General features: G+C 35.3%; 1 protein-coding gene across 1 annotated transcript in view; it reads right to left on the bottom strand.

Annotated features, from left to right (window-relative positions):
* The window catches only part of AFF2 (ALF transcription elongation factor 2), an 863,717-nt gene that overhangs the window by 198,623 nt on the left and 646,774 nt on the right, over positions 1-18,320 (bottom strand). The window lies entirely within an intron of this gene.

Here is an 18,320-nt window from a genome sequence, read left to right as displayed (position 1 = left end):
AGGAGCCAGTCTGGAATTTCGTTCTTTCTTTTATTTGGTACCAAAAATGGTGCCACACATGTTTGTTTGTTTTTTTATAAACCTGTGTTGTGTTTGCAATTGTTTCATATCCATAAGAGCAGAGTATGTTTATGTATTTTTTTAACAAAAGATCAAAAGGTTAAACAATAAAGACAATTTTTCACAGCGTTCTTTGCTCATATTTTTCAAGGGTGCCAATATTAGTGGAGGGCTTTCCGACCTCCACATGTTAGCGCGCCTGTGTCTTTCGCTCTCACGCTAACATTTTACTTTTAAATTATAATAAGAATGCAAGAATAAGAAGGCTAATTTTTGCTCTCCACTAGTAATCTAGGCCTATGTATTTTTAATTATTAACTTATTATCTCAAGTGGTTATTCAAAATCAGGAGGAAACAGAATACTTATAATAAACATTACTCAGATGAGCAAATTTAAGAATTTCAATTGTATGTTCTAAGTGCTGATGCTGTGTCAAATGTGATTACAAATCCTGCTGTGCGCTGCTAAAGCAATACAAGTTACAGACAGAGATAATCAACAGAAGATAGCATTACTCCATATATTTTATCTTGTCCAATCAGTATGTTGTAGTGTTCATCTGTCTGAGATGTGTACATGCAATGACAGATTAATCACAAAATAATATTAAACAGGAACTCACAGATTATCTTTTTCAGAGTCTTGATTGATAAACATATTGTATTGCCTTATGTTACTGAAATTCAATAACTCATTTGACCCATTTAGAGATTCAATAGGTGCCACATTGTTAAAACAGCCATAAAAATACTAAAATGAATAAACTATATTCTTCTCTCCAGAGTTGGTATACACAAAATAGTCTAATCAAAGAATGTGTTTGCAAATATTCACTAAATAAATAATTTAATTAAATGAGACCAGTCATGAACAGAACATATGTCACTGATCCAAATTATTATTATTATTATTATTATGATTACTATTGTTATTTTTGTAATGTGCCAACATGAGAGACCACATTGCTTTGTAGGGAGTACAATGAAGATGAGAAAAAAGCAGTAGAATGGGACAGGATTACATGTTTCATTAAAAGATTGTATTGATTTGTATTTAGATATAAATGTGTGTAAAACATTTAATTTTGTAGAAATAATTTTTGGAGCATAGCTTCACATACATCAGAGAGGGGGCTACGTGACAAGGAAGGACACATGACTCTAACACTGTCTCTGAAAGAAACACAAAGACAGCATTTTGTGAACCATATGTGGTGTTTATTCTTTATGTGCCACGTCAAGTGACTATCGGCTAGATTTAGAGTTTTGTCGGTAAGGACCCGCGTATCTAACGCTGGCTTTTTTCTGGCCGCACCTTTAAAATAATTCTGGTATTGAGAGTCCACAGAATGGCTGCGTTAAGCTCCAAAAAAGGAGCGTAGAGCATATTTAACGCAACTTCAACTCTCGATACCAGAGTTGCTTACGGACGCGGCCAGCCTCAAAAACGTGCTCGTGCACGATTCCCCCATAGGAAACAATGGGGCTGTTTGAGCTGAAAAAAAACCTAACACCTGCAAAAAAGCCGCGTTCAGCTCCTAACGCAGCCCCATTGTTTGCTATGGGGGAAACACTTCCTACGTCTGCACCTAACACCCTAACATGTACCCCCGAGTCTAAACACCCCTAACCTTACACTTATTAACCCCTAATCTGCCGCCCCCGCTATCGCTGACCCCTGCATATTATTATTAACCCCTAATCTGCCGCTCCGTAAACCGCCGCTACTTACATTATCCCTATGTACCCCTAATCTGCTGCCCCTAACACCGCCGACCCCTATATTATATTTATTAACCCCTAATCTGCCCCCCACAACATCGCCTCCACCTGCCTACACTTATTAACCCCTAATCTTCCGACCGGACCGCTCCGCTATTATAATATAGTTATTAACCCCTAATCCGCCTCACTAACCCTATAATAAATAGTATTAACCCCTAATCTGCCCTCCCTAACATCGCCGACACCTAACTTCAATTATTAACCCCTAATATGCCGACTGGAGCTCACCACTATTCTAATAAATGTATTAACCCCTAAAGCTAAGTCTAACCCTAACACCCCCCTCTACGTTAAATATAATTTTAATCTAACAAAATTAATTAACTCTTATTAAATAAATTATTCCTATTTAAAGCTAAATACTTACCTGTAAAATAAATCCTAATATAGCTACAATATAAATTATAATGATATTATAGCTATTTTAGGATTAATATTTATTTTACAGGTAACTTTGTATTTATTTTAACCAGGTACAATAGCTATTAAATAGTTAAGAACTATTTAATAGCTAAAATAGTTAAAATAATTACAAATTTACCTGTAAAATAAATCCTAACCTAAGTTACAATTAAACCTAACACTACACTATCAATAAATAAATTAAACCCAATTCCTACAAATAACTACAATGAAATAAACTAACTAAAGTACAAAAAATAAAAAAGAACTAAGTTACAAAAAATAAAAAAATATTTACAAACATTAGAAATATATTACAACAATTTTAAACTAATTACACCTACTCTAAGCCCCCCTAATAAAATAACAAAGACCCCAAAATAAAAAAATGCCCTACCCTATTCTAAATTACTAAAGTTCAAAGCTCTTTTACCTTACCAGCCCTGAACAGGGCCCTTTGCGGGGCATGCCCAAGAAGTTCAGCTCTTTTGCCTGTAAAAAAAAACATACAATACCCCCCCCCAACATTACAACCCACCACCCCACATACCCCTAATCTAAGCCAAACCCCCCTTAAATAAACCTAACACTAAGCCCCTGAAGATCTTTCTACCTTATCTTCACCATACCAGGTTCACCGATCGATCCAAAAGAGCTCCTCGCATTCTATTGGCTGTTCCGATCAGCCAATAGAATGCAAGCTCAATCTGATTGGCTGATTTTCCTACCTTAATTCCGATTGGCTGATAGGATTCTATCAGCCAATCGGAATTCGAGGGACTCCATCTTGGATGACGTCATTTAAAGGAACAGTCATTCGGCTAGTAGGCGTAGGGAGAAGAGGATGTTCCGCGTCGGATGGAAGATGATGGCTCCCGAAGAAAGAAGATTGAAGATGCCATTGATAGAAGACTTCATCCGGATCATGGACCTCTTCAGCTCCCGCTTGGATTATCCGACTTCAGCCGTATCATGGACCTCTTCAGCTCCCGCTTGGATGATGACTTCAGCCGGATCATGGACCTCTTCAGCCCCCCGCTTGGGCTTGGATCAGGACATCGGAGGAGCTCTTCTGGATCGATCGGTGAACCTGGTATGGTGAAGATAAGGTAGGAAGATCTTCAGGGGCTTAGTGTTAGGTTTATTTTAAGGGGGGTTTGGGTTAGATTAGGGGTATGTGGGGTGGTGGGTTGTAATGTTGGGGGGGGTATTGTATGTTTTTTTTTACAGGCAAAAGAGCTGAACTTCTTGGGGCATGCCCCGCAAAGGGCCCTGTTCAGGGCTGGTAAGATAAAAGAGCTTTGAACTTTAGTAATTTAGAATAGGGTAGGGGCATTTTTTTATTTTGGGGGGCTTTGTTATTTTATTAGGGGGGCTTAGAGTAGGTGTAATTAGTTTAAAATTGTTGTAAATTTTTCTTATGTTTGTAAATATTTTTTTATTTTTTGTAACAGATCTTTTTATTTTTTGTACTTTAGTTAGTTTATTTAATTGTAGTTATTTGTAGGTATTGTATTTAATTAATTTATTGATAGTGTAGTGTTAGGTTTAATTGTAGGTAATTGTAGGTATTTTATTTAATTTATTTATTGATAGTGTAGTGTTAGGTTTAATTGTAACTTAGGGTTAGGATTTATTTTACAGGTAATTTTTGTAATTATTTTAACTAGGTAGCTATTAAATAGTTCTTAACTATTTAATAGCTATTGTACCTGGTTAAAATAAATACAAAGTTACCTGTAAAATAAATATAAATCCTAAAATAGCTATAATATAATTATAATTTATATTGTAGCTATATTAGGATTTATTTTACAGGTAAGTATTTAGCTTTAAATAGGAATAATTTATTTAATAAGAGTTAATTAATTTCGTTAGATTTAAATTATATTTAAGTTAGGGGGGTGTTAGTGTTAGGGTTAGACTTAGCTTTAGGGGTTAATACATTTATTAGAATAGCGGTGAGCTCCGGTCGGCAGATTATGGGTTAATGTTTGAAGTTAGGTGTCGGCGATGTTAGGGAGGGCAGATTAGGGGTTAATACTATTTATTATTGGGTTAGTGAGGCGAATTAGGGGTTAATAACTTTATTATAATAGCGGTGCGGTCCGGTCGGCAGATTAGGGGTTAATAAGTGTAGGCAGGTGGAGGCGACGTTGAGGGCGGCAGATTAGGGGTTAATAAATATAATATAGGGGTCGGCGGTGTTAGAGGCAGCAGATTAGGGGGTACATAGCTATAATGTAGGTGGCGGCGCTTTGCGGTCGGCAGATTAGGGGTTAATTATTGTAGGTAGCTGGCGGCGACGTTGTGGGGGGCAGGTTAGGGGTTTAATAAATATAATACAGGGGTCGGCGGTGTTAGGGGCAGCAGATTAGGGGTACATAAGTATAACGTAGGTGGCGGTCGGCAGATTAGGGGTTAAAAAAATTTAAGCGAGTGGCGGCGATGTGGGGGGGACCTCGGTTTAGGGGTACATAGGTAGTTTATGGGTGTTAGTGTACTTTAGAGCACAGTAGTTAAGAGCTTTATGAACCGGCGTTAGCCCAGAAAGCTCTTAACTACTGACTTTTTTCTGCGGCCTGGAGTTTTGTCGTTAGATTTCTAACGCTCACTTCAGACACTCTAAATACTGGAGTTAGAAAGATCCCATTGAAAAGAATAGGATACGCAAATTACATAAGGGGATCTGCGGTATGGAAAAGTCACGGCTGAAAAGGTGAGCGTTAGACCCCTTTTTTGACTGACTCCAAATACCGGCGGTAACCTAAAACCAGCGTTAGGAGCCTCTAACGCTGGTTTTTCACGGCTACCGCCAAACTCCAAATCTAGGCCTATATAAGCTCTTGTGTTATACATATTTTAATAAAACCTTTTATAATTTACTGAAAGCTTTGTGTTGTTTACCTGCCCGCAAACAGATGACTCTTATCTTGGAGTTAAAGTAGCATTGACTAACGCCTTGTCTAGGTTATATCTATATCTATATAGTGATACACTATGAAGAATATTTCTTTTTTTTAAAGTGTAAAAAAAAAGGAATTGAACGTCCACCAGAATAATTAAGAATAGTTATCTTGTAATTAAAAGTTTCTACCAAATTTTGGAGTTTCTATAAATTATTAACTGAAAGTTTGCTTTAATTTACTTATTTTTATGTTGATAGTGCACAGTGGTTATATTACACGGAAAAAAAAATATTCTATTGTATTTATTTATTGTCAGGAAGCATTTAATCATCTTTAATTTGATGTTTTCCTAAAGTATTAGAATATACCCTTAAAATTCTGAGAAATATGTGTAACAAGATTATGCTAGTCAAGTTTTCCAATCCTTTGTATTTAAACTGCACAATTGTGGATGAGACAGATACATATGACAAAAATTTATAATTCTGCGAACAGACAAGATACACGTGTAGTAAACCTGTCCACCTTTTATTGCAGATTGCACATATGTTATTCTTATTTATACTGCCCCCCTACCCTCGTGCAACCAATTGCGTGAGAGTAAGGCTTTTCAATCATCCTGGTCGAATGAATCTGGGCTGATTTTCATCCACCAAATCTAAGTTGGTGATAGAGTTTATGAAGCAGTGGTTTAAACCTCTGCTTCACAATTATCAGTTGCAGGCTCAAATGAATGTGCCTGCAACAGATCAAGGCAGTTGCCTCATGATAAATCTTGCCCATAGTCTGAATGTATAATTTTCAAAAGATGAGCAAAGGAGCACGCGTAATTGTTTGGAAAGAACATTTCAGTGAGGCTTGTGAAAGTCCAATGTATGGAAGATAAGCAGTGATTGCATTTAGATTTCAAGATAAAAAGCAATAAGAAATTTAGAAGTCAACCACAACCCTTTAGAACAGTTTATCTAATGATTTTTATATGAAACTAACCAATAACATATATAAAGATTTTTTGTAAATAAATAATTTGTTAAGCTTTTCTAAAAGATTGTGATCCATCCCTTAGATAGAAACACATCATGATCAGGTGCTAATTCATTATTGTGCATTTAAGAGGGCACAGGAAATGTACAGACAGGAGAGGTGAGATTTGACTAAGATAAAAAAAACTATTAGCTTTACTTGAATATTCATAAAAAAGTGTAAATTAGTAATTATGTTATAATCATGACATGTGCTAACAAACTGTAATTGTTAGGAATTACTGAGAAAAAAATGCAATCCATTTGTCAAAAACGTCTAGCACACTGAAATCCAGTACATTCTGACAAATGTAAAAATGTAGTGGAGCTCAAAAATCAACAATTAGTACCTAAGATGCAATTATTATTCAAATTCTGAGCGATCAAAAAAATCCATGGAGCACCAGAAGCAATTTAATTACACAAAGAATGTCCTTAATAATACCAAACTGTTTCTTCTCTACTTGATTTCTATTGATATTGCCCACCTGTTTCCTTGTTGAAAAGGTGCCTGGAAAGGTTATAACAACTTACATGATAATTAATTAGCAGAAAAAAACAGATACACAAAGCAGGACATCATAATAGTACCAGGTTGTAAGAATATTATAGGAACTCCAGCATTCACAAAATAATCTAAGCTATTTGCACTCCAATTTTGAAAAAGAAAATATAAAGAACTGAATACTTTGAATACATGGAGTGTAATTTACCTATTTATATTGGCAATCCAACTAATCCATATTATCTACTCCAGGGAAGTAATCTGAAACATTGAATCATGCAGCCTTGCATTCTATCCTCTGCATGTACCTTATATCCTGCAGCCCTGCATTCTACCCAGTGGCCCTAATATATATTCCATGGCCTTTCCTTACATTCTTTATCCCTGAATTATGTTGTGGCTTTACCTTGTATCCTGCAGCCTTGTCATGTATATTTCTGCCGTATACTGCATCCAGAAGCCTTTTCATGTATCCTAATGCTCTAAACTCAATCATGCAGCTTTGCCATGTATCCTGATGCCTTGCCATGTATCCTGCAGCCTTGTCGTGTATCCTGCTGCCTTGCCATGTATCCTGCTGCCTTGTCATGTACCCTGCAGCCTTGTCATGTATCCTGCTGCCCTACACTTCATCCTTGTCATGTACCCTGCAGCCTTGTCATGTATCCTGCAGCCTTGTCATGTATCCTGCTGCCTCGCCATGTATCCCGCAGCCTTGTTGTGTATCCTGCTGCTTTGCCATGTATCCTGCTGCCTTGTTATTTCTCCTGCAGCCTTGTCATGTACCCTGCAGCCTTGTCATGTATCCTTCTGCCCTACACTACATCCTGCAGCCTTGTCATGTACCCTGCAGTCTTGTCATGTATACTGCAGTGTTGCAATGTATCCTGCAGTCTTGTCATGTACCCTGCAGCCTTGTCATGTCTCCTGCTGCCCTACACTGCATCATTGGTATGTATTCTACAGCCTTGCCATGTATCCTGCAGCTTAGCCTTGTATCTTGCTGCCCTACACTGCATCCATCAGCCTTGCCATGTATCCTGCAGCCCTACACTGCATTCAGCAGCCTTGTTATGTATCATGCAGCTTTCTCATGTATCCTGCTGCCCTACACTGCATCCTGCAGCTTTTCCATGTATCCTGCAACCTAGTTATGTATCCTGCAGCCCTACACTGCATCCTGCAGCCTTGTTATGTATCATGCAGCCTTCTTGTGTATCCTGCGCCCTACACTGCATCCTGCAGCTTTACCATGTGTCCTGGCAGTTTAGCCTTCTATCTTTCTTCCTGTCTTGAATCCTGCATCTCTTTCTAGTATCCGGTGGCCTTTACTTCTATTTGCAAACTATATCCGATGGCTTTGCCTTGTTTCCTGTAATATTGACTTTGCAGCCTTTAACCTTGCTGTCCTGCTACCCATTAATTTTTATGTTCTCTATCTTATTGCTCAGCAGGACTAAGGAGAAGTATCTTATTATATAATTCTATACTATTCTTATGCTATACATGTGTCTTGTATCCAGTGCCATACTGTCCAGTACCTTGCCACTGTAAAACAACTATTCATTCTCTGCCTCATGTTACTTCTTCAAGAGGATCCATAATACTTTTTATACAATCAGCAGTGTCTGTTTTACACATGCATGCTACTCCCTGCACCAGACATCAACAAGTTCTACAGGAAATCTAAAGAGTATGAAGCTTACATGTCACTTTATGGGGAAACGTTTGTGTATTTGTACACTGAACAAACTTAAACAGAAATTATAGCAGCTGTACAGACCATTATATTTTGATGTACAAGGAGATGAGCTCCACAAAAATCTGCTTACAAAAATAAATGTTTTATAACCATTTAAACTATTGGGTATGTATATTTTATCTCTGTTTTCTTTAGCAATGAGAATAAGGTTTAGATGCCCTGATCAAACAATCACTAAGTAGAATCCATGGTCAAGTAAAGAGTATCTTACACAGGAAAGAAAGCAACAATGAATAATTATAGTACAGTACAATTCTTTGGAGATTTTTACTAGTATTATGGATACCAGGATATTAACTTTGAACATGTGTCTATCTGCTAATGGTATACAGAAAAAAGAGAGATGCACCTCCGTGAGGTACAGCCATACCCTTCTAGGCACACTGGACAACAGGTTCACATCTAGTTTCCCACCATAACTTCTAGGCTGACTAAACCTCAAGGGTTATAATTAAGATATACATGAAGGACTGTAGTTCTTAGACAGTAGCAGTGTGATATGCTGTAGGAAAGTTCCCCTGTGAAAGGCAAAAAGAACCTACTTCTGCATAGGGGTCCCAGGGAGACAATACCCCCCTTTGACCTGCATAATTGTTGTAATCCCTTCAAATTTAGTGTTTTTCCCACCATTACCCTACCCAGGACACATCCAGACTCCACCTGTCCCTGCCCACAGTGTGTCTGAAACCATTTATAACACACCCCTTGCTCCACTCCTCCAACTGTGGCAAGGCCCACATAACACCAGAGGTCGCTTCAGAAGATGTGGGGAGGGTATGTTTACTTATATTAGGTATTTGACAGTGGCCACCTACTTTTGGACTTTGTGCCTTCCCATTTGTGGTTTCTGCAAATGCCACTGTGCTTCTGGATTGGTAACTTTCCATAAAACAATTTATTTTGCCTTTGTTCATTCCCTTATTGAGTGCTTATCTCTATTTATGTAGGCCTACTCCTAATACTATCAGCATATATTATATCCTCAGTGTGTTTCACTCCAGTAGATATCCGTTGGGGTTATATACTGTACATCATGTAGTTAAAGGCCATGAAACCCACATTTTTTTTCTTTCATGATTTAGAGAGAGAATGCAATTTTAAACATCTTTCTATTTTACTTCTATTATCTAATTTGTTTTATTCTCTTGATATTCTTTGCTGAAAAGCATATTTAGATATGCTCAGTAGCTGCTGATTGGTTGCTGCACATAGAAGCCTCGTGGGATTGGCTCACCATGTGCATTGCTTTTTCTTCAACTAAGGATATATAAAACATGAAGCAAGATAAATAATAGAAGTAAATTGTAATGTTGTTTAAATTTGTATTCTCTATCTGAATCATGAATGAAAGATTTTGGGTTTAGTGGCCCTTTAATCTGAGAGCAACTCTAGCCAACTAAATAATATTGGAGGAAAAAGTAAGTACAGAATATTATTTTGTGTGTTTAATCCATTTCACTTTACCCTATTTCTGTATTTATTTTCTGCAGCAACCCAATGATTTTCTGAGCCAAAGACTGGAATGTAAAAAAAAAACAAAAACACATGAAGCGAAGTGCTGAAAACTACAGATACCTTCGGAAATAAAGGATGAATTAACGTTCAGTGATCGGATTCATTGTAAAATAACACATTTGCTTCTCATTTTGTATTTACTTACAAATGTGCAAAAGCTGAACTTTACCTTTATTATAATCTGGATATCTATTATAAAATCATGCACATTATTTAAAGCCATACATTAGTGTACAGTTTATACAAAATATTATTAGCATAGTCTAGAAGATTTGTACATTTTGCAATGTAGAAAAATGTCTGCACATTTCAGTTCCTTATTATAGTTGTGTATATAATTTGCAAATTGAGTCATTAGATATACATTGCTATATGAAATTATCTGTACATTTTTAATTTACATTATAGTATTTTTATAATTAGAAAATAAACAAGAATTGGTTCTATAAATGTATAACAAAACAAATAATTCGTTTTACTCAATTTTAAATATTTATGGATAATGCGTATTCTCAGGAGTAAATGCTTTGAAAATCTGCATACAGTTCACGTCATTATTATACTAAAGTCAGACTAACTAACCTCAGAAAGGGTACAATTAAAAAGATATTGACGACAAAATGTAAACTGCTCTTTTTTGAGGGAGCAAATTGTTTTTGTTTTTTTACTTTATTGATAAAGCACCAACTTAAAGGGACAGTATTTTTTTTTTTTTTACATAATTGTGCATCAGTAAGCACAATTATATTTTAACTATTTTAACCTTTTAAAAATGAAGTGTTCTCTACTTTTAGGGTTCCAAAACGTTCTTGGTTCACTATTGATATCCCTCCCTCTCGTGGCACTGTGGATTTTTTATCACGATACGCCACAGGGTTGTTCTCAAATCACACTGCTCTCATTCATTTTGTGTTATCCAGTGCTTAACAATTATGTAAATTCAAATTTATGTTTATTGTTCCTTTCATATCTATGTGTCTGTTGTAAAAAATATTTTTTTGGGGAGGGTTTACACATAACCAGCTGGAAGTTTTATTTTTGATACAGCTCTTTAACTATATGATAGTAGTGTAGGCAGTTATGGTATATCCAGTCCATACCAAAATTCTATAAACATTTTTTCAACCTGCTCAATATTTTTACATTGTTTTTATGTTAAATCCTAGCCACCAATAACAATATTGTCAGAGCCTTCCAAGATCTGGATATGTTCTTCATCTAAATAATCTCATTATAAGCAGCTGAGTTTTTGAAACCACTGAAAACAAAGCAAAAAGTAAGAGTGAACAGACCCTGATTGCAAATGAAAAATTAAATTAGTTTGATAATATTTTTTTAATCATTAAAGGTTTTTTTAGTTAAAATGGGTCTTTCTGTGACATTTACTATGTCAATTATGGTGAACTCTATCAAACCTCTGCTTTCTTCCATCTCCTCCTTTTCCTGCCCTAACAATCTATCTGTCACTATAATTCCACTCTTACATTAGTCCCTTGACATTTTTGCACCTCCTACCATAGCTTGAAAGTCACATACTCATCTTCATCATTGGTATACTCTCCTGAAACGCTACATACACAGATGTTCCCGGTGTTCAGCTGACTTTCTTCATTACAAGTTCATCTTAAACTTCTACTATTCTGCCCTTAAACTCTCTAAGAAAGATTACTTATCTTCTCTTCTATTATCTTTACTCTTTCTTTTAACCCAAAATGCCTGTTCTCCACTTTAGATACCATTTGCCGCCCACCCCAGCTCCTATTTCCACTTCACTCTCAGCTCAAGATTTTACCAACCACTTCCCCAACAAAATAGATTCCATCAGAAATTAAATCGTCTCTCAGCACAGTACCAGTCTCAAACCCCCTCAACTGTTCGCCAATATCCAAAACCCACAAAGACACAGATTTAGATTAATTTTTTTTGCTCCTGCTTCTGAGAACAAAGTTTATTCCCTTATATCCTCCTCTCACGTAATTACTTGTCTCCTTGATCCAACCCTCATAACTACTGCCCTCCCTCTCTCCTACTCTTACTCAAATTTTCACACATATTTTTTAATCTCTCCCCTCAGAACTGATACATTTCCCTCATCCATTAAACATGCACTAATTACACCTATCCTCAGAAAACTCTTCTCTCAAACCATCATCCCCATTTAACTACCGCCCTATTTCCCTACTCCGCCTTGCTGCAAAACTTCCTGGAAAGACTTTTATATATATATATATATATAGTATATATATATATATATATATATATATATATATACACGTCTCCTCACATTAAACTTCATCCGATCAATTGCAATCTGGATTTCACCCTCAACACTCCACAGAAACTGCAATCATTAAGGTTACTAATGACCTAATTACAGCAAAATCAAAAGGCGCCAATTTTCACTGTTAATCCTTTTTCCAATCTGTCTGTAACCTTTGACACTGTTGACCACACTCTCTTGCTCCATACACTCCATTGCTTCCTTTTCAAACTTTCTAGTGCTCCTTAAATGCTGTACTGTTCAGGGATGCATAAAATATACACTAACATTTTCTTATCTTACATCCTTGACTCTTTTAATCATCCCCTTGAACCCCCTTATCATGTAAGCCTATGAACCTCCGCTGCTTTGTACGTCACCTTCTTGAAAACTGATTTACAACAGTAAAACTCTTGGCAGGGCCTGCTATCCCTTTGCCTCTCATAATTGTTACCTTGCATATTAAACTCATTGGTTTTAGCGCTGCAGAATCTGTTGGCACTCTACAAATAACTGATAATAATCATTATAATAATAATAGTAATATTGTTGAATTGCAGTTACAAAACATGTTTATATGAATTTACTGGTTCAACAAAACTAAGAGCACACAAATATCTGCAAACAAATTCACTTCTAACTAGCCATAAACTATTTGTAGCTTTCACCTAATATAAATAAATAACTCCATATGCGCAGCATCACTTTCAGAATGCAATGACAAGATGACAAAAAAACCTTTATATAAACGATGACAAGCCTTTTTTCTTTCTCTCTGTTATGTTTTTTTAGTCAAAATCGACCACCCAATCAGTACAAAGATTCTCAGCTGTTTTTTTTTCTTATTATACAAAGATAGCAGTAATTGTTTGTACCAAACTCCTTGTCAGTCTAATAAAAGTACTAACCTGACAGTTTCACAATAGTCAAATGTGTGATTTATTAGAAAGTTAATGAACATTGTACACTGTTACTTGGATTCTTATGTTTCCACATTAAAGAACAATATTATTTTTATGTGAGGCAATAATAGAAAGCAAACCAGAGCCACTTGGAATCACAGTTTGTATGTGTGATTTTGCATGGGGATTAAATCATTTTAGACTTCACCATGCAGCTAAATCCCACACAACAGCACTGACTCTAAGAAAAACAATAAATATGTCAACTTTGTACTGGCACATTAAAGTGGTATATATCAGCACTTACAAAAATAATTTTAAAAAATTCAGCATACAAACACAAGTTTTATATATATATATTTTTTAATCTGTTGTTACATCTGCAACATTTTCAGGGCTTTGATATTTCAGAAATTTCAGAGGAGCCCTGTCATACACATTGTGATTGAATAAATGCACCAGATCTTTTTGTTTTTATGAGTCAAATGCACTACTGGGAAATTTGATAACCACTGTAACACTGCCCTATACACTGACAATCTCACTTTAAAGGGACAGTCAACAACAGAATTTTTGTTGTTTAAAAAGAAAGAAAATCCCTTTGTTACCCATTCCCCAGTTTTGCATAACCAACACTGTTATATTAATATTCTTTGTAACCTCTGTAATTACCTTGTATCTAAGCTTCTGCTGACTGCCCCCTTTATGTTCAGTTCTTTTGACAGACTTGCATTTTAGCCAATCAGTGCTCACTCCTAGGTCACTTCACGTGCATGAGCTCAATGTTATCTATATGAAACACCATGAACTAATGCCCTCTAGTGGTCAAAATGCATTGCAGATTAGTGGCGGTCTAAGAAAATTAGCATATGGACCTCCTTAGGTTTAGCTTTCAACTAAGTACACCAAGAGAACAAAGCAAAATTGGTGATAAACGTAAATTGGGAAGTTGTTCAAAATTGCATGCCCTATTTTAAATCATGAAAGTGTTTTTTTGACTTGGACTGTCCCTTTATTGAGAGTTTGTTTTTTTAATTAATATCACTTCATCTGTATTACTATAATACTATAAAGTAAAAAATAAACAGATTACAAAGGTTATGCGCGCTATAGGGAATTTAACGAACACAACAAAAGTAGCTGTTATTTCACCCCCTATAGCGCAGCCTTATTACAAGTTTCAAACAGCCGGCTTGTGCGTGCAATATGGTTGCGTTGAGCTCCATACCGCACACAATTCAAGCACTGTTTTGACGTGCTCGTGCCCGCTTTCCCCATAGACATCAAATGGGGAGAAGGTGTCAGAAAAAACCTAACACCTGAAGCACGGAATGAAAAGCTCCGTAACGCAGCCCCATTGATGCATATGGGTGAAAAAAAAGTTATGTTTAAACCTAAAATCCTAACATAAACCCTAAATCTGAACACCTCTAATTTGCCACCCCCAACATCGCTCCACCTACATAATGTTATTAACGCCTAATCTGCCGCTCCCGATATCGCCTCCACCTAAATAAAGCTATTAACCCCTAATCTGCCGCTCCCGATATTGCCGCCACCTAAATAAAGCTATTAACCCCTAATCTGCCGCTCCCGATACCGCCGCCACTATACTAAAGTTATTAAACCCTATTCCTCTGCACCCAACATTGCCCACACTATAATAAATTAATTAACCGCTATTCCTCCGCTCCCCGACATTGCCGCCACTAAATAAAGCTATTAACCTTTAAAACTCTGGCCTCCCGCATCACTACCACTAAATAAATCTATTAACCCCTAAACCGCCAGCCCCCCACATCGCAACAACCTAAATTAAACTATATTAACCCCTAAACCTAACCCTAACGTAACCCCAACCCTAATACCCCCTAACTTTAACATAATTAAAATAGAGCTAAATTAAAGTTACAATTATTAACTAAATAATACCTATTTAAAACTAAATACATACTTACACTGTTAAATAAAACCTAAGCTAGTTACAATATATCTAATAGGTTATATTGTAGCAAGCTTAGGTTTTATTTTTATTTCACAGGTAAGTGAATTTATTTTTAACTAGGTATGACTAGTTTGTAAATAGTTATTAACTATTACTAACTACCTAGTTAAAATAAATACAAACTTACCTGTGAAATAAAACCTAAGATGCCTTACACTAAAACCTAACAATTACAAAAATAAAAAAACTACCATTACAAAAAATAAAAAACACTAAAATTACAAAAAAATTAAAAACTCTACCATTACAAAAAAAATAACAATTCAAAATTATACAAAACAATAAAAATTATTCCTATTCTAAATAAATACCCTGTTTTTTTTTTTTTAAAAACACCCCAAAATAAAAAGCCTAATCTATAATAAGCTACCAAGGGCCCTTAAAAGGGTCTTTTGTGGGCCCTTAAAAGGGCATTTTGTAGTGCATAGCCCTAAAGTTTACAGCTCTTTTGCTACAAAACAAACCAAACACCGCCCTAACCGTATACAACTCCCACCCCCCAAACCCACAAAATAAAAATAAAGTAAACCCTAATCTACCCATTTCATGAAAATTGTATTTGTTTGGGCATTGCTCTTAAAAGGGCATTAAGCTCTTTTCTTCCTGCCTTAAAAGGGGCATTCAGCTCTTTTATGAAAATGCCTAAAACCCTAACTAAAAATAAAAAATGCACCCAAAACTAATAAAATACATTGCACAAAATAACAAACCAAATTATCAAAAATAATAGAAAATTATTCCTTTTTTTTGTTTTAAATTCTTTTTATTAAACCAGTTCATAGTACAAAAGAAATAAATACATACGATTCACACCACAAAAAAGGAATTGGAACCAATAACGAAAGAATACATAGCATGAATTACAGATACAATAATTCACATATTTTAACGTAATTCAGATACTCCAGGAACAAAAAAAAACAGATACAAAAGTACTGTTATTATGACCTTATATCTATAATGGGTTCTAATATTAACTATGAACTGGGTAGTTTTTTTTTTTTCCCCCTCAAAACTAGATAACAAAACAAAACAAAACACAGCAAAGCAAAACAAAACAAAGCAAAACAAAACAAAACAAAACAAAACAACATACTTATTTTAAAATAAGTATATACATCGTTTCAACCCTCTATTCTCTCATTAATTTTTGGAACCAGCCTTCCTATTTTACTGTGATAAAAGGGCCACTGGCATCCAAGAGAGCGGAAATACACCTTATTATAGCTGTTAAATAATGGAAATAATAGCTGCTTTTGGATCAGAGCTGTTTGAGCTTTAATTATCCAGTAATTCTTTAATCTTATTGTCACTTAATAGATTGATATTCTGGATCTCAAAGGCTATTGCTGTAATACATTGTTTATAAAACTAGCATAGCTGGGTGGGATTGTGTCCTTCCATTTTTTCAAAATCATGTATCTCATTATCATAATTAGTGTACAATAGCTTTGATGACACTTCGGTCTAGTAGTTGAAAAATCAAACAAGAAAATAATATAATTACAACAGATTTTAAAGTGATCTAAAAAAGTTTATTATACCAAAAATTTGATTTACACCCCAAGTTTATATATTTTTGGAAATCCCAGAATAAATGCAGAATATCTGCCTTGTCCAAGTTACATTTGGCACAATATAAATCCTTACTAAAATAGAAATTTTGCTAATTTGGCTGGAGAAAAATAAGTATTATGGATCAATTTCATATGTGATTCTTTCCAACCACTGGGAATTGTAAGTTTTACTATTATCACAAGCTATGTCTAATATTTATAGTCTTTAATGCAGGAGAATGAAATACACCAGAAGGCATGAATTTTATTTAAATAATTTTGTCCTTTTTTAGGAGAGCAGAATATTGTACAGCAAGAAGATGGAACATTTACACGGCAGCAAAATGTCCTAATAGGTATATTAATCTAGAACCCAGCGACAAAGCAAATCACTATTCCAATTTTTTGCGGTTAATAAAGTGATGGATCTGGAAATATGCAAACAGATAATTTCTAGATATTTCAAAAGTACGAATAAGGTAATAAAGGATAATAGATGACCAGTGGGGGAGAAGATCTGATGTAGATAAATCAATCCCTTTTGGGACATGATTTAAAAACCGATTGTTGAATTCTGGGTATGAATTCTGGATTCTCGCATATATGGAAGGAAAGTAGAACATTTAGGATGTATATCAAGAAGAGAACAGATCTTATGCCATGCAGCAATAATATTTTTAAAAAGTGATCAAGTTGGCTAAATTACTTGGAAGATTCCTTACCGGACAATGAAGAATCACCTTAAGAGAAAATGGCAAAATTATTGCTGCTTCCAGTTCAATAGAAGTACATTTATTTATATTAGTTAGCCAATCCAATGCCATCCTGGCCAAAGCTGCAAGATTATAAAGTTTAATATCAGGAATTGCCAGGCCAGCATTCTCTCTTTTTTGTGCTAATTTCCAAATAGAGATGCAAGCTTTTTGCTTTTACCATAGAAATTGCGAACAGACTGAGTAAAATTTATTTATCAGATGATTATATATAAAGAGGGGTAAATTTTGTAAAAGATACAACATTCAGGGAAAAATAATTGTTTTAATCAAACTAACTCTAGAAGACAAAGATATAGGAAGATCTATCCAGTTTTTAAGATCCGAAATGGATTTATGAAAAACTTGCGGAAAATTTATCTCATACCAAAATTTCTGGTTTTTGTGGAGAAGTATCCCAAGATACTTTATGTAGTCCGTTGTTTTAAAAGGATAATCCATATAACTATCAGATTTTTTCTTAATCCACGTGTATGCTTTTTTTTTTTTAAAAAAAGCTTTATTGAAGATATAGCAGTCAGTATAAACATGTTACTGTGATCATACAAATGAAACGTTCAGCGTGATTGAGACCACTCATTACAAACTTGTCTGGGAAAATTCAATATATAACCATAAAATAATGGAAACTACATAAGTTAAACAGAATGCAATGCTATCTTCGCAGGAAGACGTAAAAATACCATTTGTAGAAGAGTTGAAATATTTCACTTGATCTAAAGTGGTTGGGAAAGCGGAGAGGATTCTAAGGAAGGAGAGGTGTGGTCATGTTGTTGTTGGTGCTTGATTTATATATTCCTCCCAAAGGAAACAAATGGATTGACAGTCATTCAGACGTTTACTGTGTGTGTAGTGGTATTTTT

This window comes from Bombina bombina, chromosome 1, assembly GCF_027579735.1.
Source record: "Bombina bombina isolate aBomBom1 chromosome 1, aBomBom1.pri, whole genome shotgun sequence".
Classification (NCBI taxonomy): Eukaryota; Metazoa; Chordata; class Amphibia; order Anura; family Bombinatoridae; genus Bombina; species Bombina bombina.
The sequence above is the reverse complement of the archived record's forward strand: the minus strand, read 5'-3'. Positions and strand labels throughout refer to the sequence as shown.